We start from the raw sequence: 25,121 nt of genomic DNA on the forward strand, positions 1-25,121 counted from the left end.
TTAAAACCCTTTAGTTTTCATGACAGTAATTCTGTGTTCTACGTATCTTACATTAATCATAGCTATCATATTTTAAAAAAGGTAGTTGTGGATGGATGCAGTGCCTTACGCCTGTAATCCCAGCACTTTGGGAGGCCGAGGCGGGTGAATCCTGAGCTCAGGAGATCGAGATCATTCTGGCTAACACGGTGAAACCCCATCTCTACTAAAAATACAACAAATTAGGCAGGCATGGTGGCACCCGCCTGTAATCCCAGCTACTTGGGAGGCTGAGGCAGGAGAATCACTTGAACCCAGGAGGTGGAGGTTGCGGTGAGCTGAGATCGCACCACTGCACCCCAGCCTGGGTGACAGAGTGAGACTGTCTCAACAACAACAACAACAAAATAAGTTATTTATAATTTTCTGATCTTATTTTATAAGGAGAGGTAAAAATAGTGTGCTTTTCTTTACCTCCTGAGTCTAGGCCAATCTAAGAAAAAGGTAGATACGCTCACATGGAACTACAATATAAGCATTGGCACTGAAAGTGGCATTAGTAAAGAACATTTAAACCTGTGGTCAAAGTGCTTGCAAACTCTCCATCTCTAGCAATGCCCGCAATACCAGTCTCAAGACCAGGATATCACACCTAGGAAAATGCACATTTTCAGGCTTGATGTATTTAGCTGGACTTGTTGTTAAACAGGGTAGAACAATAAAATGAGAACATGAATGATTCAGTAACACTTGCAACTTACAATACATTACTTCTACCCAATCAAGAAGAGTTAAGAAATGCATGCCATTCACCAACATGATGAATAGGCACAGCAAACAGGTGGAAATGTTTCTCGAGATGTAGTCCCTCCACATGCAAAGTGGAGTTTATGTAAATGTAAATCTCTTGCAGCAATCTTCCTTTATTCATTAATATTGACAAGACATTTCTAAAACTGTCTCTGAAATATTGTGTATATCATGTCTAGACATAATAATTTTAACTGTTTCTTTTTTTATAGTTTTTTTTTTCACTGAGACGGCCCATGTTTGAATATTTTCATATATTTATCTCTGAAAGAAGTTAATTTTACAAGATTCATCATCTTGAAATATGTATTCTCTTGTTACAATTTCTGCTTACTTCTCTGGTTTATTATGAAACTTGAAAACATAAGTGGATAAACAATCTCCAATGTGCACCACCTGTGGAATTATTTCCTTCCCTAAAATACTTCTTCCCCGAAGTCAGTTTCATTGGTCAAGACTATGCATTTCCACTCTCGTTCTTCACAATATACTTCTCTGCACTGTATTTTCAGGAAATTGCAGTGTTTGGATTAATCTAGAAAGAAAAGATACTAATAATATTAGGAGGGCTTCAAAAAGTATAACTATACTCTCCCCATTTTTCTGAAAACATTTGTTTCCTACTCTTTGTAGTGGGTGTTATTTTAAGTTATAAAATATATTGAAATTAGTCAGGCATGGTGATGTGCACCCGTAGTCCCATTCACTTGGGAGGCTGAGGCAGGAGAATCGCTTGAACCCAGGAGGTGGAGGCAGCAGTGAGTCAAGTTGGTGCCACTGCAGTCCAGACTTAGAGATCGGAGTGAAACCTTGCCTCAAAAAAGAAAAGAAAAAAGATATTAGTCATTGCAAGAATTTCATTTAAAAGTAAGCCCTTTTTATACGACCTTTTTATAGGTATTCATACGCATTTTAGTTTTTTGGTTTGTTTGTTGAGAAAGTGTCTTGCTCTGTCACTCAGGCTGGAGTACAATGGCATGATCTTGGCTCGCTGCAACCTCCGCTTCCTGGGGTTCAAGCAATTCTCCTGCCTCAGCCTCCTGACTAGCTGAGATTACAGGTGCCCGCCACCATGCCTGGCTAATTTTTTGTATTTTTAGTAGAGATGGGGTTTCACCATTTTGGTCAGGCTGGTCTCGAACTCCTGACCTCCTGTGATCCACCTGCTTCAGCCTCTCAAAGTGCTGGGATTACAGGCGTGAGTTACTGTGCCTGGCCATTTTAAGTTGATTTTTATATTTCTGTTTAAATTATTATGTTTTTTAAATTGGAAAAGAAAATGAAACTTAAAAAAAATATATGTATATATTTAAAGACTCTTCTATGACCACAGAGTCAAGTATAAATCCAGCACTCTGATTGAGGCAATCGAATCCAGAGATCTGATTTTAGAAAGCTATGCTTTAAAATGCTATGTTGTCGTCTTTCTTTTCTCTTGGGCTCTCTCTCATTCTTTCTCTCTCTCTTTCTAATTCTATCCTTTGCCTTCCCACTTACCAATCTATCTACATATCTTGTATCTATTCTTCTATCCATCCAATCAACTGATATATCTATCTTTTATATATGTGTACTTTTTTTTCTTGTTTCATACTCAACTGATGAAAGGGATGCAATAGTTGAGCAATATAAGTGAAATAACATTGTCGCAGACTTTTATTGAATGGATATTGTGTTGTGAGAATTACAAGAGTATGGAAAAGGCCATACACAAAATCTAGAACAGTTGCCTGTGTTTAGAAAAGAATACATTTCCTTGTAATTGTGATCATTCTAAAGCAACATTTCACACACACATACTCAAGAGCAAACTTTCACCCATGCAATGTTTGATGTACAAGCATATAAAAGTTACCTGTATAACAAATGTTTTCATCCAAGGAGAAAGTCTACCAGCACACTTGAAATATGGTCTACACAAGTGAAATGTACAATACATACATGTTAGTTGAATTAGCACTCATACAAAGCATATATACTACAAATTAGAGTAAATGAAATAAATGTCATACAGCAAGTAACGTCAAATACATTGGTCTGAATGATTTCGATATGTCTGGTTCAACTTTGTTTACTTGTGTTGGTTTTAACTATAAATCCCAAAATAAATTTGCCTATTACTCACTGATTTTATGGAAATTGTAAATTGCTTATTTAAGGACATTAAAAATTCTCTTTAGCAGTACTCCCTCTTTATTTTTTACTGTAAAGTTGTGTTAATTTCAGAGAAGTTAACATTACCAACGAAACAACTATTTTAATTAATATAAGGTAAACATTACTATAGATAAGCTGTATATCTATATATGTGGTTGTATAATGTGTGTTGTTATGCACATACAGATGTGTATATATTTATATATTATATATATATGATGCTAACTCTAGCCTTATAAACCTTTTTACATTTCAAACAAAAATCATAAGGTATACTTGATGTAACTTGACATTTTATTTCAGAAAAAAATTATAAAAAGAAAAGAAATCCCTAAAAGAGAAGGAATACCAAGAAAGACTCAACTGCTGAAGTAGGTCAAGGGCAATTAAATTGCCTGCTTAATATGTCTGCTCACAATTCGATGATTTCTGTAAATTATATTTTTACAAAGTTCCTTTGAAAATATTGTTCTTTTGCTTTGATAAGCTTTTAAGACACATTCACACACGTCTTATTACCTGTCAGCCATTTTCCTTCATTATAAATGTCATTTTGTTAGGGTCTTGATTTAATTATAGACTCTTATTTGCTAGGACAACTGACCAACTGAAGAATCCCTGCTGCTTTATTCAATAGAAGTAGCTCCTGGAGTTTTGGCTTTAATTCACTCCATTTTCCCTAGTTCATAAAGTGTGAAAATTTATATTTTATTCAGTATTTTTCTTGGCTCTCTGATTGAATCAGTTTCCAAGGAATGAGACATATGTGTGAGTTATATCTCCTTTACAAATATTCTTTCTTGCAAGGAATTACTTTTTAATTGCCAATATGGAGATTGTCAAGGCTAAGTACTCATGTATGCCTATTGTGAAAATCTGTTTTATTGAATGGCCTTAAATCTTTTTTTTTTTTTGAGACGGAGTCTCGCTCTGTCACCCAGGCTGGAGTGCAGTGGCCGGATTTCAGCTCACTGCAAGCTCCGCCTCCCGGGTTCACGCCATTCTCCTGCCTCAGCCTCTGGAGTAGCTGGGACTACAGGCGCCCGCCACCTCGCCCGGCTAGTTTTTTGTATTTTTTAGTAGAGACGGGGTTTCACCGGGTTAGCCAGGATGGTCTCGATCTCCTGACCTTGTGATCCGCCCGTCTCGGCCTCCCAAAGTGCTGGGATTACAGGCTTGAGCCACCGCGCCCGGCCGAATGGCCTTAAATCTTAATGTTTCTTGTTATAAAAATCCATAAGGAAAGAACATTGCAAAAGATTTTTAAAATTTTTTAAATGTGTATATTTGTAAGGTTAATTTAATTAATTGTTGTCAGTAAAATAATCTTGACACCTAAAGGACTTTTTAATAAACATGTTGGCCGGGCGCGGTGGCTCAAGCCTGTAATCCCAGCACTTTGGGAGGCCGAGACGGGCGGATCATGAGGTCAGGAGATCGAGACCATCCTGGCTAATATGGTGAAACCCCGTCTCTACTAAAAAATACAAAAAACTAGCCGGGCGAAGTGGCGGGTGCCTGTAGTCCCAGCTACTCGGGAGGCTGAGGCAGGAGAATGGCGTGAACCCGAGAGGAGGAGCTTGCAGTGAGCTGAGATCCGGCCACTGCACTCCAGCCTGGGTGACAGAGCAAGACTCCGTCTCAAAAAAATAAAAAAAATAAAAAAATAAACATGTTGACAGAGTTGTTTCTTCTGCTATGCAGCCTGTCTTCTGCACCGTATTGATTTTAAGGTCCTTACGTGTGGGAATTTGTTTTGGACAATATTGGATAGAAGGCCCTTGAAGAGTATAATAGGGGTGTGTGGTGGGGGAAAATTAGTATTTCACTTTTCTTAATAACCATTGTTGGACCATGTACCCAAGCACTACAACAATGGTTCTGCATCCACAGCCCACAATGGGATTCAACCTATGAACTTTGTAGGGGAACAAAAAAAGTTAAATCTTTATGTTCACTAATGTATCTAACTGAAATTTAGTACATCTTAGATAGACGTAAACAATACAAAGTAGTATTAGAGTGACTGGCCTATCTTGTCACCAATTAAAATTTTGTATATTTTCATATCACATTACCTTGCTGCAGATATACTGAAATATGTTGACTGGAGAATAATTCTCTGGGTGACCTTAGACCAACCCATTTCTCCCCATTTTCTCACTTACTCAAGAACGATTGTAGAATGTGCTGTGAATGCAATGTCCTGAGATAAGAAAGAACTGTCTGGAACAGCCTGGTCTCTTTCCCAGTCCTTCCCTAGAAACAGAATGTCCTTCAATGCCTTAACTCAGTGATCCATGGAACTCTGGGGTTATAAAACCCATTATGTGCTGGTTTCCAAGGTCTCTCAGCCATGGTACAATTAAGGTATGCACAGATAAGATTCTACCCACCCTGGGCAGCTTTCCTGAGCCATGGCAGGCTAGCTTACAAGCAATACTAGGCTTCTGTTGTCTCTTTCTGTCTATTTATAAGTAATACATCTACTTCCTATAACTCATTATGTATAGGTGTTCTATCACATCAAACGAAAGCAAGTTGGGAACCAGTGCAGAGTGAACCTGCTTCACATTTACAAGCAAAACTACCACGATATTTTGCTACGTATGAGTCCAGCCTTAAGATTTAATCATTTGATGTATCAATATGATCACATACATAACTGAATTTTATAGTCTCTATAGTTTGACTAATATGTTTCAAAATAATTAAATTTATTTGTAAGCCTAAGTATTTTATTTTACAAATGTATAAAAATTATAGTGAGCACACAGGCAACAAAGGTAAAAATAGGCTAATGAGGCCTCATCAAACTTAAAAGTTTTCATTTGTCAAAGGATATCATGAACAGAGTAAAAAGAGAACCCATGAAGTGGGAGAAAATATTTGCAAATCACATAACTGATAAGAGGTTAATATCTAGCATATGTAAAGAACTCCTACAATTCAAGAACAAAAGTTCAAGTAATCCAATTAAAAGTGGGCAAGAAACTTGGATAAGCATTTCTCCAAAGATGATATGCAAAGTCGAGCAAACATGAAAAGATCCTCAGTATCACTAATCATCGGAGAAATTCATTTTGTTGTGAGATATCACCACACATACATTGGGATAGAAAGTATCGAAAACAAACAAAACCAGGAAGTAACATGTGTGTTAGCAGGGATATGGACAAGTTGAAACCCTTGTGCATTGTTGGTTGGATTGTACAATGGTGCAAACTTTATGGAGAACAGTACTGACTTCCTTCAAAAAATTACAAATGTCAATATCGTATGATATTCAGCGATCACACTTCTGGGTATTTACCCCCAAAAAAGTGAGGTTCTCAAAGAGATCTTTGTACGTGTATGTTCATAGCAACACTATTTACAGTGTAGATATAGAAAGCATAATAGTTGTTACCAGGGGCTGGGGACAGGCGGAAAGGAGTTTCGTTGTTTAATCCATACAGAGTTTCAATTCTATATGATAAAAACATTCTGGAGATCTCAACACTACTAAACTGTACACTTAAAAGTGGAAAATTGTATGATACGTATGTTTTACTTCAGTAAAAATCATATACTGAGAACGAGTCTGTAAGCTTCACTGGATTTTCCCAGTCTTTGGTGTGAAAATGGTTACAAATCCCTACACTAGAGGAATATTGGAGAAGCCTGATTTGCCCCTTCATACTGATTCTCTCAGAGCAATTTATTAATTTGTAATCTTTTGAGATGAATCATCATGCAATTCTTCAGTTTATGAAAGTATCTCTGCACAGCCTAGCATTTTGAAAGGAAAATAAAATAATAAATAGTGTTCCTAGCCAACAGTTACCTGAATTTAGTTGAGACTGCCATGTGTACATATTTGAAAAAGATTTGGGAATAATCAGAAAGAAAACCCTCTATCTCCTTCCTCACAAATTATCTACAGCTCCTAGTATTTTCTTCATAATTTCCAGATTTACATAAAAATTATGAAAATCTAGTTAACTAACCTTTAAAGGAGAATAAGATCTTATCTTGTAGACAATAAGTGCCAGATATGGAGATAAATGATCTGATTGTCTTATTAGAATTGAATTTTTGTGGCTGAGGTTTTGAATAAACCAAGACTTACAATATTCCTGTAGCCTATAAAGCACGTTGACTACTGATTCTTTCCTGCTTCTGAAAAAGGCACAAATTGAGAGGGAAGTTTATATGTTCCATCTCAGATACAAGCAATAACTTGCCATATAAAAGAGACTGATGGTAATTATCTCCACATCCCTACAGTACTATTATTAATGATAATGGTGACTCAAATTGGAAGCCCTTTGAATATGAGTAAGTGGTTGTAAAAGCTGAAATTTCTACCTAATGAATTCACATGTAATCACTTACACTTACAGAACTTTCCAAAGGATGGAACTGGCCATTGCAGATAATTTATTCAATTGGATTTGGCTTTTTGATTTTATGTTTGAGAACTAATTTGTATAGAAGTGCTCATTAAAAGAAAAGTTAACAGAATAATATACTGGAGACATTTCTGGAAAAATAATATATAATCATAAGTAGTCTTTTGCCTATTGTTTTATTATGGCCATTCTAGTGTTTGAGAGATGGTGTTTTCTTGTTTTCATGTGCATTTTCATAGTGGATAGTGATGTTGGGCATTTTTTTTATATAATTATTAGCCATATATAAGTTTTCTTTGAAGAAAGAGATATTCAAATCCACTATACTTTTTGATTTATTTTCTTTTACTTTTTTAAAATTAGGGATTTTCTATTCATATTATGATTTGAAATCATTCAGGACTTTGTTTCTTTCGATGTTTATAATTCTTTAACCATTTCAGAACTGACTGATGCATTTATAATGCTACAACAGAATCTTATTAGGTGATTGTATTGCGTATAGGGTGGCCATAACAAAGTACCACAGACAGAGTAGTTTAAACAACAGGAATTTTTCATCACAATTCCGGAGGCAGGAAGTCTGAGATGAAGGTGTGGGGAGGGTTGGTTTCTTCTGAGGCCTCCCTTCTTGGCTTGTAGGTGGCCATCTTGTCCCTGTGATTTATTTTGTTAGTGATTGCTCTAGGAACAACAATACGAACCTGAAATTACAGCATTCAATTTAAGAATAATAGTAGCTTTAATTCTTTAAGCTATAGAGAATTTGCTTCAATACAGCTCCATTTCATCTTCCTCACCTTTTGGCTATGATTGTGACACACAGGTATATCTCTGAGATATTGAGGCTTTGGTTGGACACCACTGCAATATAGATATCACAATACAGCATGTCACACCAAGGTTTTTGTTTTTTAGTGCACATCAAAGTTATTTTTACATTATAATGTATTCTATTAACTATGCAAGCATTATATCCAGAACAATCAAAGTACATACCTTAATTGAAAAATATTTTATTGCTAAAAAATCTCTTACTTGGTGCAGACACACAAAATAAGCACATGCTATCGGAAAATTGTGTTGATAGACTTGCTCTCCACAAGTTTGCCATAAACTTTCAACTTGTGGAAAAAACAACACACAATATATTTAAAACACAACAAAACATAGCACAATATGAGTTATGCCTGTGCATTGCATCTATGTATGTTATAAACTTATTTTTAAAATAAGTATTTTATACAATTTAATATTTATAAAGAATGTAAAAGAAGTATATGGACTTATATATTTACCTAAATATTTGTATTTTTGGTGCTTACTCTGTATTTGCATATACTTGTATTATTACCTGGTGATAATATTTCCCAATTTGTTGAATACCTTTGGTTGATTTTAATAGCCCTGAAATGATTCCTAAAATGATAACATTTTAAAATAAGTTTTTATTGGACCTAGGTTATAAATAGTGATGAATATTTATCTTGGAATTCTTAAGGAAATGTGAAATATTCCCTAAGAAATAAATGAAATTTATTTCCCATGTAGAACAAAATATGTTAATACCATAACCACAAAGGTATACATGGATAGTGTTATTGTCAATAGTGCCACCATTTACAATACAGTCTTAATGTAGTAGGATTTGCGTTTATTCTAGCAATGGTGATTGTATTCTCTCACTGAAGTATTTAAACAAAGGGGGCCTTCATCCCTGGTGTCTACTTTTGATGTGTCACTTCTCAGAGGCAAAACGTTTTACCTGTAGTACAGAGATATGGATGACTAACTTGAAGAGTTAAGAAACAAAAGTGGAAATCTTTCCTCTAACCAGACCCAAGGTTATTTGATAGTGGCACATGTTAGAGAAAGAAATGAGCTCACTAAAAAAATGCCAATCTATTTTCAAAAACATAAAGTGTGAGTTATTTTAGTGAAGCTTATTGTGCAAAAATGCTTAGTAACATGAATACTTAGTAGTACATTCTTTCAAATGTATTGTGCTATTAAATGTAACAGATTAGAATCATAATTTCTACATATCATTAAAAAGCAGCTGTTGTATTTATTTTCCGACACCAAATTCTTCTCATAAATATACAACATTTATTTAAAATCTGGCATACTTATTCAGAAACTGTTCATTGCATCATTAATTTTCAAACTATAACCTGAAGGTTATCAGATTTTTCATCATTACTATTGTGAATGTTATGTTTAGAAAAGTCATATGTCGAAAATATTTTATAAATGTAGATGGTGCCCGAAGATTATAAGAAATATATTGTGACCAAAACTTTAGCATCTTAAGGATCTATGTTATTACCTATCATCAATTTCAAGTAACAATTGAATTAATAAATAAAATTAAAAGAAACATGTTACTGAGATATGACTACAACAAAAGATTCCATTTTAGAGTGGAAGTTGAGTGTAAGTAATTGCTGGACAGCAGACTGTGTTCTCTCCTACAGAAATTATCTTTAACAGGCAGGAATTTCTCAGTGATCAAGAATAGTTTCCACATAGAGTAGCCACAAAAGGAAAGCACAGCTCATTAAAATATTAATAACATAATAAGAGGTAAATGTTCATGAGAATATTAAAAATGTGAAACAATAGCATTTTTATATGCAGATCAGTGTTTACATCCAAATAAGCCTAATCATGTGTTAAATATTGTAAAATATATTTAAGTAATAGACATATGAGCATTAAAAAGTGAGATAATGTCAGAAATTGGCAAATAACCTGATCATATAGAGATAATAAACCAGGGTAAGTCTGAGAGATATTTGGAAAGCAGTTCATAGTCCAATCTGATTTCTACTTTTGGAAACTCAGTTTATCAGCTTTCTGGGTATTGACAGAAAAGGGGGAGAGTAGAATTCAGGAGAGCAGACAGAAGACCACTGGGATAGACAAGAGGCAATCTTGCTTAAATTTAGGATTGCAGGTGGAGAAAAACGGTTGGATTGAAAATATGACTTTGAATATAGAACTTTCTGATAGGTTAAATACTGGGACTTATATCACAGTATTAGAAAAAGAAAGGTGTCGTGACAGAATCATAGGTTTTTGGTTTTAGCCACAGGGTCAACTGATGGTATCAGTTGCTACAACAGAAAATACCAAAGAACAAGACAGACTAGGGAGAAAAGATTCTAAGCCAATTGTTATTGCCTTGTTAACTTTGAGATGCTTCTTGGCATCTAAACTGAAATTTTGAAGATTTTTAAAGATATTTAAGCTGCGTTTATGGAAGAGGTGTATGCACCAGTGGCTTTATATTTAAAGACATGAAGAGATATGGGGTCATACTGAGAGTGAATGTATTTAGAGAAGAGCAAAGGACTGAGTCTTGTGTCGCATTATTTAACCACTCACCAATTGGTTAAAAAATGAGAATTCACCAAAGGAGAGTGGGGAAGACATTTAAAGGTCATCATTGACCTTCCCTCAAGGAACGTACATTTATAAAGACAGATATATGCTTTCATTACTATAATAGGAGGAAGCTTTGATAAGTGTATCAGTTGCTGTATGTAAAAATAAAGTCCTACTACATTCAGATAAGAAACATGGCCAGGCAAGATGGCTTATGCCTTTAATCTCAGCTGTTTGGGAAGCCAACTGGAAAGATTGCTTGAGGCCAGGAGTTCAAGACCAATCTGGATAACATAAGAAGATCCTGTCTCTATAAAAAAATTAAAAGTTGGCTGAGCATGATGGCATATGCCTGTAGTTGTAAATACTCTTGAGGCTGATGTGAGAGGATTGTTGATGTTTGAGACTGCAGTGAGCTAGGATTACACTATTACACTCCAGTTTGGACAACAAAGGCAGACCTTGTCGCTGAAACAACCACCAAAAGAAAACAAAAAGAAAAAAGAAAAGAAAGATAACTTTTAGCCAGGGATAATTTAGAGTTTTCTTGAAATTTCTGCTCCTCCCCTTCTCTTCTTTCAAATAATCTGTTCTTTCAAGAGTTCAAATGAATGAACAATGTGTCAATGAATGCACCACTGTCCCTCATAATCTCCTTTCTCCCTTCAGTGTTGGCTGGTGCAGTGTAGTTACTTCTTACACATGGTCAAGCCAGTCATTGACTAGACAGTGTCCTGTGGCTTTGCATGGAAATAAATTAAGATGTATCCCAGTTAACTGAACCAATGAGTAAAACAGAATGATGAAGAAAAGTAAAGTACAGTGGATTTATGTTAATTTCAGATGTTGGTGTTATATTGCATGGTCTCCTCCTGTTGTTTTCAGGAGTACCCTGATTCCTACCTTTTCTCTGTCTGGCTTTTCATTTATTTCTGTAACTCTATGACATCTGTCTGCCTCTCTATGTCTTCTTTTCTTCGTTGGATAATTTGACGTTCTATATCCCCTATATCAAAATGAATCCAGTCATGAACAGGGATGAAAACAAATCTTATTAAAGAAAAAACAATTGAGCTGGGACATAAAGATTGAATAAAATTTTAGCTTGCAAATATCATGATGTATAAATTACTTCATCCTATCTCATGATGACACTTTGGATTTACACAATTTTTTAAACTCTGGCAGAAGATTAGATAATCATTTAAGTCAGATGGTCAGATTCTAGTTTAGACACCTGGGTAAAAATAAACCCTCTAAGCCTCTCTTTTCAGTCAAAAAGTTAGACTTAAAATGTCAGAATGTATTTTGTTCCTAGTCAAGTGCTTCAATCATTACCACTCATCACATCTACCACTATGTAAATCTACTCATCTCTTCACTTGCATAAGTTCCTTATACGCAAATTGATTTGTATTTATTTCATTCATAAAAAAGTTACTTTCACTCATTTTCTGCCTAGAATAATTTGCACTATAACCCATGTTGATCTACCGTTATTTCTGCAAATATTATATGCAGGCATTTCTCTTTCAGACACTCGGCCCTGATGCTTTCTTTGTGGGGGTTTTCCTTTTTCCTCTTGGATTTTCACTAAAAGTAGTTATAATATTGGCTGTGTTCTTATTTGTCTGTGCCACTTCCAGATCATCAATCCATGATTCTTTCTTTATTAATATGTATACTTCATATCTTGTGTCTCACCCTTTTAAATTACCTTAGCCATCTATTGTCTTGTATGACCCTGTCAAGATGTATACATAAAGATGTATAAGCTTTTTCTTTACACGACCCTGGAAATCATCTTCAGTGATGTTAACATCTATATCGAGGATTCTTCTAAGTCTTTGATTTTAAGATTCTTCAAACTTTTTAAGAGGACAGAATTTTATCCTCCTTCTAGATCATCATGATTTTAACTGTTACATGGCAAATTATGTCTCATTCCTCTTTTTCCTACAATATTAATACTATCTGTCATATCCCTTATTCCAACTCCTACCTATACACTAAACTTGCTTTTGTTTCAAAATGATTCACTAATCAATCATATTCTCTGACTTTGCCAATGATTTTAGGCCACTTATTCTTTGGGTTTTTTCCTAAGTTGCAAGACATTAAAATATAAATGCTAAGTAAAAGAGTATGAAAAAAAAAAGCTCTATGGAGAAAAATTGTCCTAATACAATCAAACCTATGCTTTTTCAATGCAGACAGGCCAGTTCCAAAAAAACATCTGAAACTTGTTTTAGCTTTCATTCTTCTTGTGGTAAGAATACCTCAAAGAAGATGAAAAAGATCCTCAAATCAATGAATCCAAGGAAATAATTTCGTAAGTTGCAAGATACTGTGTCTTCTGTACATAATACATCAAAAGTACAAGGTTTTTCTAGGGATAAACTGGAGCTGTCTTCAGAGCTAGGCTTCTTCATCAGGGATGCCTGAATATCTCACATGGACAAAGTAGAATACCAGAGGGACACTTGGTTTTGTGTCTGTAGCAGGTATTTTTTTATCTAGCTATACTTTATTCCAAACTCCATATATTCACTCATCTCTGTGTCTCGACTTCTGTTGACCAGTGGAACTTCTTGTGAGGATAGATATATTTTACATCTTCACTGTACTGTGGTAACCACCAGGCCAATGTGGCCATTAAATGCAGCTAGTGGACTGAACAACTGGATTTTTGGTTTTATTTAACTTAAACTCAAATAGCCACATGTAGCTAGCAGTTGCAGTAGACAGAAAAGCTCTAGAGGTATTCATTTGAATTTTTTTGACATAAATGAGGACTTTAAAAACACGCTCAGTGCTACCAGATGTTATTTTTTCTGCCAGGCATTTTACGCCTTCACCTATATATGTGGCCTTTTGTATTTTCTAACAAGTTCAGATCTTGTCTATCAAAAACAAGCAAAAATAATCAACAATAAAAAATTCAACTTTACCTTGACTCTGCTTTTAGCAGTATTCTTTCTTTTTTTTTTTTTTTTTAACTTTTCGGTTCCAGGTTACAAGTGCAGATTTGTTACACAGGGAAACTTGTGTCATGGGTGTTTGTTGAACAGATTATTTCATCACTCAGGTATTAATCCCAGTACTCATTAGTTATTTTTCCTAATCCTCTCCCTCCTCCCACTCTTCACCCTCTTAAAGGCTCCAGTATGTGGAGTCTTTGTGTGTTCATGTGTTCTCATCATTTAGCCCCGACTTGTAAGTGGGAAAATGTGGTATTTGGTTTTCTGTTCCAGTGTTAGTTTGCTAAGGGTAATGACTTCTGGCTCCATCCATGTCTCTGCAAAAGATATAATATCGGCTGGGCGTGGTGGCTCACGCCTGTAATCCCAGCACTTTGGGAGGCTGAGGTGGGCAGATCACCTGAGGTCGGGAATTTGACACCAGCCTGGCCAGTGTGGAGAAATCCTGTCTCTACTAAAAATACAAAAATTAGCCGGGTGTGGTAGCACATGCCTGTGGTCCCAGCTGCTCAGGAGGCTGAGGCAGGAGAGTCACTTGAACCTAGGAGGCAGAGGTTGTGGTGAGCCAATATCATGCTGCTGTACTCCAGCCTGGGTGACACAGCGAGACTCCATCTCAAAAAAAAAAACAAAAAAAAACAAAAAAAACCACGTCATATCATTCTTTTCATGGCTGCATAGTATTCCATGGTGTATATATTCTTACTTTCTGGTGCAACTTTTAAAAAATTTGACTTCTGACCAAATCTTTATCACACTGCAATCTGGATTTTACACTAGTGTATTTTGTATTTCTAAAATATCTTAGAATTTATTTGTATAATATATTGGCAATCTAGAAGAATGAGATATTGTTTATGCCTCTGAAGAGGAAAGTGGTGATCTAAAGAGATAAGACAAATTTCCTTGGGACTCCATATGTTTGATTTTGAGTATCTGATATTATTACTATTCTGTGAAATCTAAGTCTGTCTTAAATTCTGTGTCAGCTTCTGAGCATTGAACTTTTATTCTTTTTGTTACATATCTTAAAGTTACTTTGAAAGATGTTAGATATAAAATATTTACAGTTATTGTGACTTACTTTTGTATTATGAATACTGATTATGCATAATAAAAAGGGTGGTATAGAACTTAATATTTTACCTCAAATTCATAATATCATGAAATCTTGAATACAACATGTAAGCTAAAGGATTTGTTATTTAGTTCTTAATGTATGTTGATATGATTACAATAGGCATCCTAACCCATCAATGATAGGCTTAATAAAGAAAACGTGATATATATACACCATGGAATACTATGCAGCCATAAAAAGGAATGAGATCATGGTCTTTGCAGGGATATGGATGAAGCTGGAAGACATCATCCTCAGCAAGCTAACACAGAAACAGAAAAATCAAACACCACGTGTTCTCACTCGTAAGTGGGAGTTGAACATTGAGAACACATGGACACTGAGGGGAACAACACACACCAGGACCTGTGGGGGTTGGGTGGTGAGGGGAGGGGAACGTAAAGAATGGGTCAATAGGTGCAGCAAACCACCATGGCACACGTATACCTGTGTAACAAACCTGCACTTTCTGCACACGTATCCCGGTTTTTAATTTTAGAAGAAATCAAGAAAAAACAATAATGAAAAATGAAAATTAAAAAAAATCATAACAAAATTTAAAATTAACCTTGAATAGACAAAGTAAAGCATTCCAAGCTGAGAAAACTGCATAGAGACATGAGGATAGGAGAAGTATATATATGTGTGTATATATATATACACACTCACATACACACACACACAAACACACACATATATAGTGGAAGTTTATGCATATGAGCAACATGAAAATTAGACTTGAAAGATACCTTTGCAAATTTAAGACCCAATTAGTACTTTTTAAATTTCCTAAGTTTAATATGAAAATTATTAATTATGTTATTCTATGTAGAATAAGAGGCAGATTTTAAATCAGAAGGACTGGATCTGAGTCTTGGGTATGTTTTGATTAGTTGTATAATTGCCATTTCCTCATTAGCAAAATATAAACTATAATAATGTCTGGCAAACCCATGTTGCATTATTGCTGCCAGGATCATATTGCTGTGGGGTTGAGGTGCAATGTGCATCTCCTCCTCTTTGATGATTTCACTGATAATGTGGATTTAAACATCTCTAACAAACTGGGAAACGTAGTAAGGCTTTATATAGATGGCACGACTCCCCATACCTCCTAAAATGTTTTCTTGATACTTTTTGGAGAGAGAAATTGGGCCTGATGCTGAAGGAGAACTCTTCTATCCAATGCAAGTCCACTTACATGAACAGCTAAATAAATGGATGGGATTCTTAAGGACTGTATGTAGAGAGCAAGGTTAACCAATCTGTGCTTGCTGCATGAGGTCAGAAAATGCAAAAAGAGAATGAGGAAATTTAAGCTGGGTCCTTCCCTTTAATTCAGAGTTTCTTCCCACTTCTCAGTGAATAATCAATGATGAGTGTTAGGCTGTTTATTCAGATACCCTCATGCCATTGCAGAAGCTAGTAGAGGAAGAATACAAGGAAAAAGGTGTCTCCCAGCCTGTGGAAAGAGGACGGCTATTTCATCCACTAAAGGTATTAAGCAGAGATGTGAGTGAAAGATTCTGTCATTCCCAAATATGGCTAAAATAATGTAAAATTCTAGACATTTCAAAGTACTAAGATATTCATTTATTATTGGATAATACATAATCAAGAAGAAATATATATCATATCATAGAAAGAAGAAATTGTACTTACCTCTTAAAAGAAGGGCTAGAAAATATCTTGAAAAACAGGCAAAGTTATATCGCAGGGACAAACATGAGAAAATCTGAATGGAAAGCACTGGCTTGTAAGCACACCAGTTCAAGTATTCACTTTTCCCCAACATACACGGATGACATTTGCTAAGTCAATCAGTGCTCTGAGTTTTAATTTTTTGTTATTAAAATGAGAGTATTATACATTACTATATCTGAGTATCAATCTCTCTCTGTTTCCATTGAAAATCCCTAAGCTTGCAGCTGTTTCAATAGCTGAAAATGTCTCCAAGTACCCTAAATAATGACAAATATTTGATTAAGCAGTAGAGATCACACTGCATATTTATCTTTCTTCTATTTCTGCAATAAGAACATGTTTGTTAATGACTATGGGCAATCTTGAAGAGAAAAGAAGTTAGTAGAAGGAAAACTGCAGAAACAAGCAAGACAGAAAAAAATGTAGACAAAGTCGATACTACTGGTGACAATGGGAAAGGGAGTATGGCCTAAAACTTGTCTTTATATCACCAGTTGACAGCACTGCTTTATGCAACCCAGTAAGACTTTAGAAATGAAGAAATTAATATCTATTTTTGTAACTTCTAATATCTATAATATAATTTATAATATCTATTTTTATAATTTTTATAAATTCTTGATATTACCTATTTTATGTAGCGTAAGAATCTATACAGCAGGTTCTCAAATATCTCCAAGTAACTGGGTTTTCTCCCACATCCCAGTGGTGTACACTTTAAGTGAATTTGTATGTCTACATCGTCCCAGTAGGAGTGAATGTCTGTGTGTGTGTACCTGAGATGAGATGATGTCTTGTCCAATGCTGGTTTCTACCTTGTGTCCTGAGCTGTTGGGATAGGCTTCTGCGACCCGTGACCCTGAAGCAGAATAAATGGATTGAATAAAGGCCATGATGGATACAAATGACTGTAAAATAAAAATTTGTAAAGTAGATTATAAGTACACGAGTGCACTCTAATAAACAAGGTAGAATCAAAGCGCACAGTGAACCCACCGCGTTTGTGATTATTTTTGAATTGAGTGCTGGCAGGAGATGCTCCTGATAATTTTCATTTTCCAAACATTTATTCTTGGTTTTAACCCACCCCCACTAAAACCACAGTCATTGACTGATTCACTGAACACTGGGTAAATAATTATCATACTTGTTTGTATTAACCTTTCTTAAGTATAAATAGCTCACATTCATTTTACACTTTATATTGGGAGGGCTGGTGGTATTTATTTAAAAGTTTGGGGATGTTTTTGTGACCACAGACATCCTGTAGGGTCTTAACTCTTGTTTATATCTATTAACTTAATGGTAAAATTGGTTTTCTTATATGTCATTTTGCTTAAAGCTGTGGTTTCCAAAAAACTGGATGATGTTAAGTGAGGACTTAATGTATTTCAACACTGCCTGGGTACAGATGTTGAAGTTGAGTGAGTGGGGATTATACAAAACTAATACAAAAGCTATAAATTCAGTGTTCAACATAAATTTGGCTGGGCGAGGTGGTTCATGCCTGTAATCCCAGTATTTGGGAGGCCGAGGCAGGAGAATCGCTTTGAGCTCAGGAGTTCAAAACGAGCCTGGCCAAAGTGCCAAAACCCTGTTAGTTCATTTTCATACTGCTATAAAGCACTGCCTGAGACTGGGTAATTTATAAAGGAAAGAGGTTTAATTGGCTCACAGTTCAGCATGGATCAGGAGCCTCAGGTAACTTACAATCATGGCAGAAGGCTAAGGGGAATCAAGGCACCTTCTTCACAAGGCAGCAGGAAGGAGACTCGCCGAGTGAAGGGAGAAGAGGCCCTTATAAAACCATCAGAATTCATGAGAACTCACTTATTATCACAAGGCCAGCATAAGGACAGCATACAGGAAACTGTCCCCATGATTCAATTACCTTCACCTGGTCTGTCCCTTGACATGTGGGGATTATGGGGACTACAATTCAAGATGAAATTTGGGTGGGAACATAAAGCCTCATCATATCACCTTGTCTCTACAAGAATTCAAAAATTAGCCAGTTGTGGTGGTGCGAGCCTGTGGTCCCAACTACTAGGGAGGCTGAGGCTAGAGAATCACTTGTGCCCCGGAAGTGGAGGTTGCAGTGAGCTGAGGTCACACCATTGCACTCCAGCCTTGGTGACAGAGTGAGACCCTGTCTCAAAACAAACAAACAAACAAACAAAACCCACACACACATGAAGTCACCGGAAAAACTGGATGCTATGTAACTTTTCAAGTCACTTGCTAATTTTTTCTATAATTTATTTGTTATAAGTGATACAAAATCATCAAAAGTATGTTTGCCAGATTTGACTTCCTGGTCATTTTATTGTAAATATTCAGAAATGATTTCCCTGTTTACTAAATCTCATGCAATCATTCAACTTATTAAAATAACAAATCTTGAACGCATGCAATATGGTAAACATTTTGTATGTTACTTAGGGCATACAGACAGCAGATTTCATTAGTGGCAGAGAAAGAAATAGAATAAAAGGGAACAAAACTTGACAATGCAGGAAACCCAGATTATATCCTTTATAATCACTAGTCCAAAAAATGTCCAAATCTGAAGATTCCATTGAAAATCTTTTATTAATTAGATGTGGAGAATCAGTTAAATGTGTAAAAAATAGAGAATTTTCAATATGACCAGTTTATGTTGCTAAACCTATTCTTATAGCTGAGTTTAGTTCTTCTTGGAGAAATGACCTGAGGGCCCAAAATTGTATCTCAGTGAATTACAAAATTGTTATTGTTGCCCAAAGTGTTATAGTATCACATTTTCATGTTAAAATTTCTTCTTTTGGAAGATATTTGTTCCCTGTTACCTCTTAAATGTTCTATTAACATGACTCTCTTTTTAAAATTAATCACAGTTCAAAATCCTGCACCTGGTTAGATTTATTAGATTAACAAAATATCTTATTTTAACGTGAGCAAATTAGCTCAGAGTCTCTTTTTCAATCTTTTCATTGATTGATTGCTTAAATCTAATTACAGAGCTATGCCTTTACTTGGCATGACCATATAAAAGCTTATCCTGAACCCCTTAACAAATATATCCAATATATAATGACCATAAAATATCACCCATTTCCTGTGACCTTACCTTTTGCATGGCAGATCAGGAGGTAGAAATAAATAATATAATGAGACTAGAGTCCTCGTTAAGTAAAGGTACAGTTCACTTTATTCAATTTTCATATGCATTTATACAAAGTCATGTGAAAATGAGAACCGCCAAATCTTAGTTTCATTGTTTTTGCATACAGCATTTCTGTTCATATATAGAAGGAGCTCCTGATTTTAAAAATACTCCATGTAATTAGCAGGCATTTAATCACACTCATACATAAAGTATGAGTAAGTAATTGAATAAACACCAAAGTTAGGTGTAGTGGGTTGAGATTCCACTTGTCAGCTATAACAGAGAAAGCCTATGATATTTCATGATAAATTTGCACGTACTGTCTTGTGTTTTGGGGGCCAGGAATCCTTTGTCATTACAGGGGTCTGCTGCTTGAAGGATTATCTGATAGACTGGTGAGCAAAACAGACATACAATATTAGAAACCATAGCTACATTTGCAGCTGCTAAGATTTCCTTTAAAGGTAAATGGGTTTCTCATCTCCCATATAAACTCCGTAGAGAACTATCATATTTAAATTTTTATATTTTATAAATTGCTACGTCAAATTTCAATTTAACAAGATTTTTAATATACCTCACCGAATATTTTACTCTAGTGACACCAATAAATAGCAATATGATCATTTGAATGAAGAAGACTGTTTTTCCACTTAAGCTTTCTACTTGTATCTAGTTTTTTCATTTTATATTATTTGACCATAAAATTATTTAATAACCCTCAATAGCCTTCAAGGGAAAGTTGAAACTTCTAAATTAGTGCTTATGGTGAATAGTGATGTGACATCTACCCAATTCTAGTTTAAATTCTACTATTCACTCTCTTTCTCAGGAATAAGTGTACCACTTACTCTAAAGAAAGCAATCAACTTATGCTTACTTGAATGTAAATGGTCATTTACATTTATCCATAGCTTAACTTCTATCATACGTAACTATTCAGGACATGCCTGGCACCAAATTAAAATAAGTTTTTGGGGTGCCGTGGCTCATGCCTGAAATCCTAGCATTTTGGAAGGCCAAGGCAGGAGAATCACTTGAGTCCAGGGATTTGAGACCAGCCTGGGCAACATAATGAGATCTCATCTCTATGAAAAAATTTACAAAATCTTCACCTGTTGTGCTGATGAACTTCAGGCTGAGGCCCTGGAAAGGAAAACCAGATCTGAGGGATCCAAAGTCAGGCAATAGACACAACGTAATGGGCAGGACCAATTCCTGCTGACCAAAGTCCCCACCACACAGAAAGAGGCCATGCTCCATAGCATAAATGAGACCTAGGAAACTCAAAGGTTGTCAACAGCAGGGAAAGATGGAGGTGTAGGTGAGGGCAGATAATTCCTATTCTCTACGCTTTCCCTGCTTTATAGGTGCATGCTGCATTGGCACCCATGGGCAGCATCAGCCAATGTCACCCAGACACAGGGAGAAAAAGATGGAAGAGAAAGGGAGGACATTTGGTTTCTCTCTCCACACCCCGAGTTTTGCTGAAAGAATGAAGGGAAGCGAGGTGTGCCGCTATTCCCTGTCCTCACCACCCCCAGCTTGTACTCTTCTGGAATATATTGTGAACCATTGGGACTGCTTTGGCCCTCAGAATCTGGAGGAAAAAACGTCTTATAGTTCTCTGACCAAAGATTTGGCCAAATTATGATTTACAGCAAGGACTGGCTTGGCCTCAGGAAGGAACCATTTATTTCAATACCATCCTGCCATTGGACGTTTTCTGTAAACATGAGGACTACTCGTTTGAGGCCCCATATGTGCAGGCTTTCTATATCTTGCAGGACAATCTTGACCTTTGCTGAAGTGCCCTCCTGTTTGCCACTTCAGGAGAGGCTACCAGGGACAATCTCAAGGAACTGTAAAAAGAAACCCCAGAGCTTCCCCCAGCAGAGGAGTCAGCTCCCTCCATCCCTGCTCCTTCAGGTCCTCCCCAACTTCCCTATCCAGCTTCAGTCTCTCACATTTCCTCTCCTAGAACTTCTCACTCTAGACAAGCCCCAGTCTTACTCTTGCCTATCCAATAGATGCCTGGTGAATTTGGCCCCAGTAAGGTCCAGACTCCTTCTCTCTACAGGACTTAAAGCAAATTAAGGGGAATATTGACAAGTTTTTAGATGACCCTGACAGATACATAGAGACTTTCCAGGATTTCACCCAAAGATCTGAACTCTCCTGGAAAGAAGTTATGTCAATTGTGAATCAGACCCTGGTGGATACTGAAAAGCAAGCCACTTTGCAAGTGACAGAGAGATTTGGGGAGGAGCTTTGTGTCACATATAGCATCAGGGAAGAGGGTGAACATTATCTAACTGGAAGAGAAGCAGTACCAGTGAATGACCCTGGATGGGATCCCAATGATGAGATGAGAGACTGGAATAGGAGACACTTTCAGGTGTGCATAATGGGGGCTTACCTAAAACCAGGATCAAGTCTCTCAATTACACCAAGTTGTCCATGATCAATCAGGGATTTGATGAAAATCCCACTGCCTTCTTGGAAAGGCTAAGAGAGGGCTTGGTAAAGCACGCCTCTCTGTCTCCTGATTCAGTCGAGGGACATCTAATCCTAAAGAATAAGTTGATTACTCAGGCAGCCCCTGGTATCAGGAAGAAACTGAGGAAACAGGCCCTGGGACGAGATAGTACTTCAGAGAACCTTCTGAAAGTGGTCACCTTGGTTTTTTTATAATAGGTCACTGGAATAGATTCTTGAATTTATTATACCTGAGTAAAGGCCTGGGAAATGGATGGAACCACTTCTGTCAACTCAGAAGAGCACCTAAAGTACCAATGTGAAGAGATCAGGGACCTCAAGCTAAAAATCACAAAAGTTAACTGTTAATAATTAACCTCCCATGGATGTCCTCTATATAGTCTTGGCTCTGCTTGCTGTTCTTACCTTTGTTCTGTTTTATACCATGGGGCACAATAGTGTTTTCAGAATAATCAGTATATTTCACTTCTCATTTCTGTAATTGTTGGCACTAAATTCTTTCCTTGTCCAACACACATGTTTAACCCATGCATACGTAACTTTATAAAATTTGTTTTGTTTCTTCTCTCACACCGAGAGGCTGTCTAACTCCAAACAGTCAGGTAACCAGAGCGTCGGACAATGGCTCCCCTTTGCCAGGAACCCTTAGGTAAAACTCTGGAAGGAATCTGACCGCCATTTTCCCCAAAACAACATCCCCTGTCAGCAGGAAGTAGCTAGGACCCATCATTATCCATATTCTAACAGCAGTTAGATGTGCCTCTTCAGAGTGGGGAAAAGATACAGGAGGAGGGCAGGGAAGTGCTGGGTATAGAAGGGAGGAGTCTCTGGTGACAGCGCCACCCTGGGGCCTGTGCCTGCTGACCTAAGTGAAAACAGGCACTCCTGTTCTCACGTCTGAATGTTGCATTTTCCAAGATCACTCTGGCCTGCCAAGCCCTCCATATTGTGCCGGTATAAACCCGAGACCTTAGCAGGCATACACACAAGTGACTGAACATCAAGAGGAGCAGAGGAACAGGGCAGCAGGAAATGGCAGAGAGCGGCAGAGAATGGCAGACAGTGGCAGAGGAAGGAGGGAAGAGGTGTTTTGAATGTCGAGAGAAGTTCAGCCATTCTTGAGGAAGATTACCTCCCCCCAACACCACCTTCCCACTCCAGATCCCCAAAGCTACCTCCGCTACTCAATAAAGTCTCCACATTCATCACCTTTCACACAGTTCATGTGAGCTGATTCGTGCCGGATGCCGGACAAAAATCTGGGCAGGAAGTGGTTAATACTTAGCCGCTCCTGGGCAGCAAGGCTTGTAACACACACCCACTTGGGCTTTGGCATCTATCCTTCTGCATGCTCCCCCTTCCCTTAGGAGTTTGAGGTTCAGGGCAATCCAACAGGTGAGCCACACCCCTGTCGCACGTCCTGTGAGGGGAATCAAGGAACTCTACCGGTTCATTATGCATACTTTAAATCAAATAGCTCAGCTATTGAATTAAATTAAATGACACATGTTTTGGTTTGTATTTATTAGTGTTAAATTTTAATTGTATGATCTCAAGGACAATTTGTTATATATTTTTTAACATTTTGATTATGGAAATGCTAAATTAGCTGATCTATTTTCAATGTTAATTAATATGATCAATATCAAACTATCTACTGATGGTCTCCGCCATTTTTAGAGGACAAATCTAACCCCCTAAGACTCAATAGGTAGATATTTATATTTTAATTAGAAAAAAAATCCAAATTACTGTCTAAACAATAGACAGACCATAATTGGATTATTTTGCTGTATTAGAAGCAATTTCAGTTTATGATCTTACTAAAGAAAAATAACCTATTGCTAGGATTTAAGTTGTAAAAATGCAATATATGGTTATCTCTATTTAATGATTATTAATTTTATAAATAATATTTATATTAATATGTAAGCCATGATGTTTAAATTTAAGTAAAGAAAGAAACTATATTACTGGTGTACTAGTTAGGGTTCTCCAGAGGAACAGAACTAATAGGATATATGTATATATGAAAGGGAGTTTATTAAGGACAATTGACTCACATGATCACAAAGTAAGTCCCATGATAGGTCGTCTGAAAGTTGAGGAGCAAGAAAGCCAGTGATGGATCAGTCCAAGTCCCAAAACCTTAAAAGTAGGGAAGCCAACAGTGCAGCCTTCAGTCTGCGGCCAAAGGTCCAAGAGTTTCTGGCAAACCACTAGTGTAAGGCAAAGAGTCCTAAAGCTGAAGGACTTGGAGTCTGATGTGCAAAGGCAGGAGACATCCAGCATGAGAGAAAGATGAAGGCCAGAAGACTCAATAAGCCTGTTCTTTCATCTTCTCCTGCCTGCTTTTTTCTAGCAATACTGGCAGCTGGTTAGATGGTGCCCACCCAGATTGAGGATGGGTCTGCTCTTCCAGTCCATTGACTTAAATGTTAATCTCCTTAGGCAACAGCCTCACAGTCACACCCAGGACCAATACTTAGCATCCATCAATCCAATCAAGTTGATGATCAATATTAACTATCACAACTGGGTTGATGTAATATGTAGAATATTTGATCATTTAGGCTACTGACAGAATTTGTGCTGTGTCAGAAACTGATCAATCAATTGGGAAAAGGAATAACAAATTTTGCAAAACTTTTAAAAATAATAATTGATAATCATATAAATTATATATGATAATTTATTAATAATAAATTATATATGATAATTTATTAATAATAAATTATATATGATAATTTATTAATAATAAATTATATATGATAAATTATATCCCAATCTTGTTTTTCTTAGAATAATAAAATATATGGCATGCTTAGTATCAGTTTCCTATTTGTGAAATATGGAGGTAGATTAATTTAGTACTTCAATTTCTTTTACTTTTAGTACCCTTATTCCAAACTGTATATGGTTATATTTATATAAGTAAT

The 25,121-nt window shown here is 36.4% G+C and overlaps 2 long non-coding RNA genes across 4 annotated transcripts; both read right to left on the reverse strand.

The window, feature by feature from the left end:
- Window positions 1-434: 434 nt before the first annotated feature.
- Window positions 435-5,222, reverse strand: LOC105472840 (uncharacterized). Of its 2 annotated transcripts, none has more exons than XR_011621748.1 (3): window positions 5,115-5,222; window positions 2,645-2,702; window positions 435-1,603 (listed from the first exon to the last, which is right to left on the reverse strand). It is a non-coding gene; the product is annotated as an uncharacterized lncRNA (long non-coding RNA). The 2 variants fall into 2 exon arrangements; XR_981859.2 differs by having other exon boundaries at window positions 436-1,603; window positions 5,025-5,211.
- Window positions 5,223-7,845: 2,623 nt separating this feature from the next.
- Window positions 7,846-23,423, reverse strand: LOC105472839 (uncharacterized). Of its 2 annotated transcripts, XR_011621749.1 has the most exons (6): window positions 23,392-23,423; window positions 20,799-20,829; window positions 17,312-17,394; window positions 11,634-11,736; window positions 8,141-8,204; window positions 7,846-8,044 (listed from the first exon to the last, which is right to left on the reverse strand). It is a non-coding gene; the product is annotated as an uncharacterized lncRNA (long non-coding RNA). The 2 variants fall into 2 exon arrangements; XR_981858.2 differs by lacking the exons at window positions 20,799-20,829; window positions 23,392-23,423 and adding an exon at window positions 20,004-20,067.
- Window positions 23,424-25,121: the final 1,698 nt, after the last annotated feature.

This window comes from Macaca nemestrina, chromosome 4, assembly GCF_043159975.1.
Source record: "Macaca nemestrina isolate mMacNem1 chromosome 4, mMacNem.hap1, whole genome shotgun sequence".
Taxonomy (NCBI): Eukaryota; Metazoa; Chordata; class Mammalia; order Primates; family Cercopithecidae; genus Macaca; species Macaca nemestrina.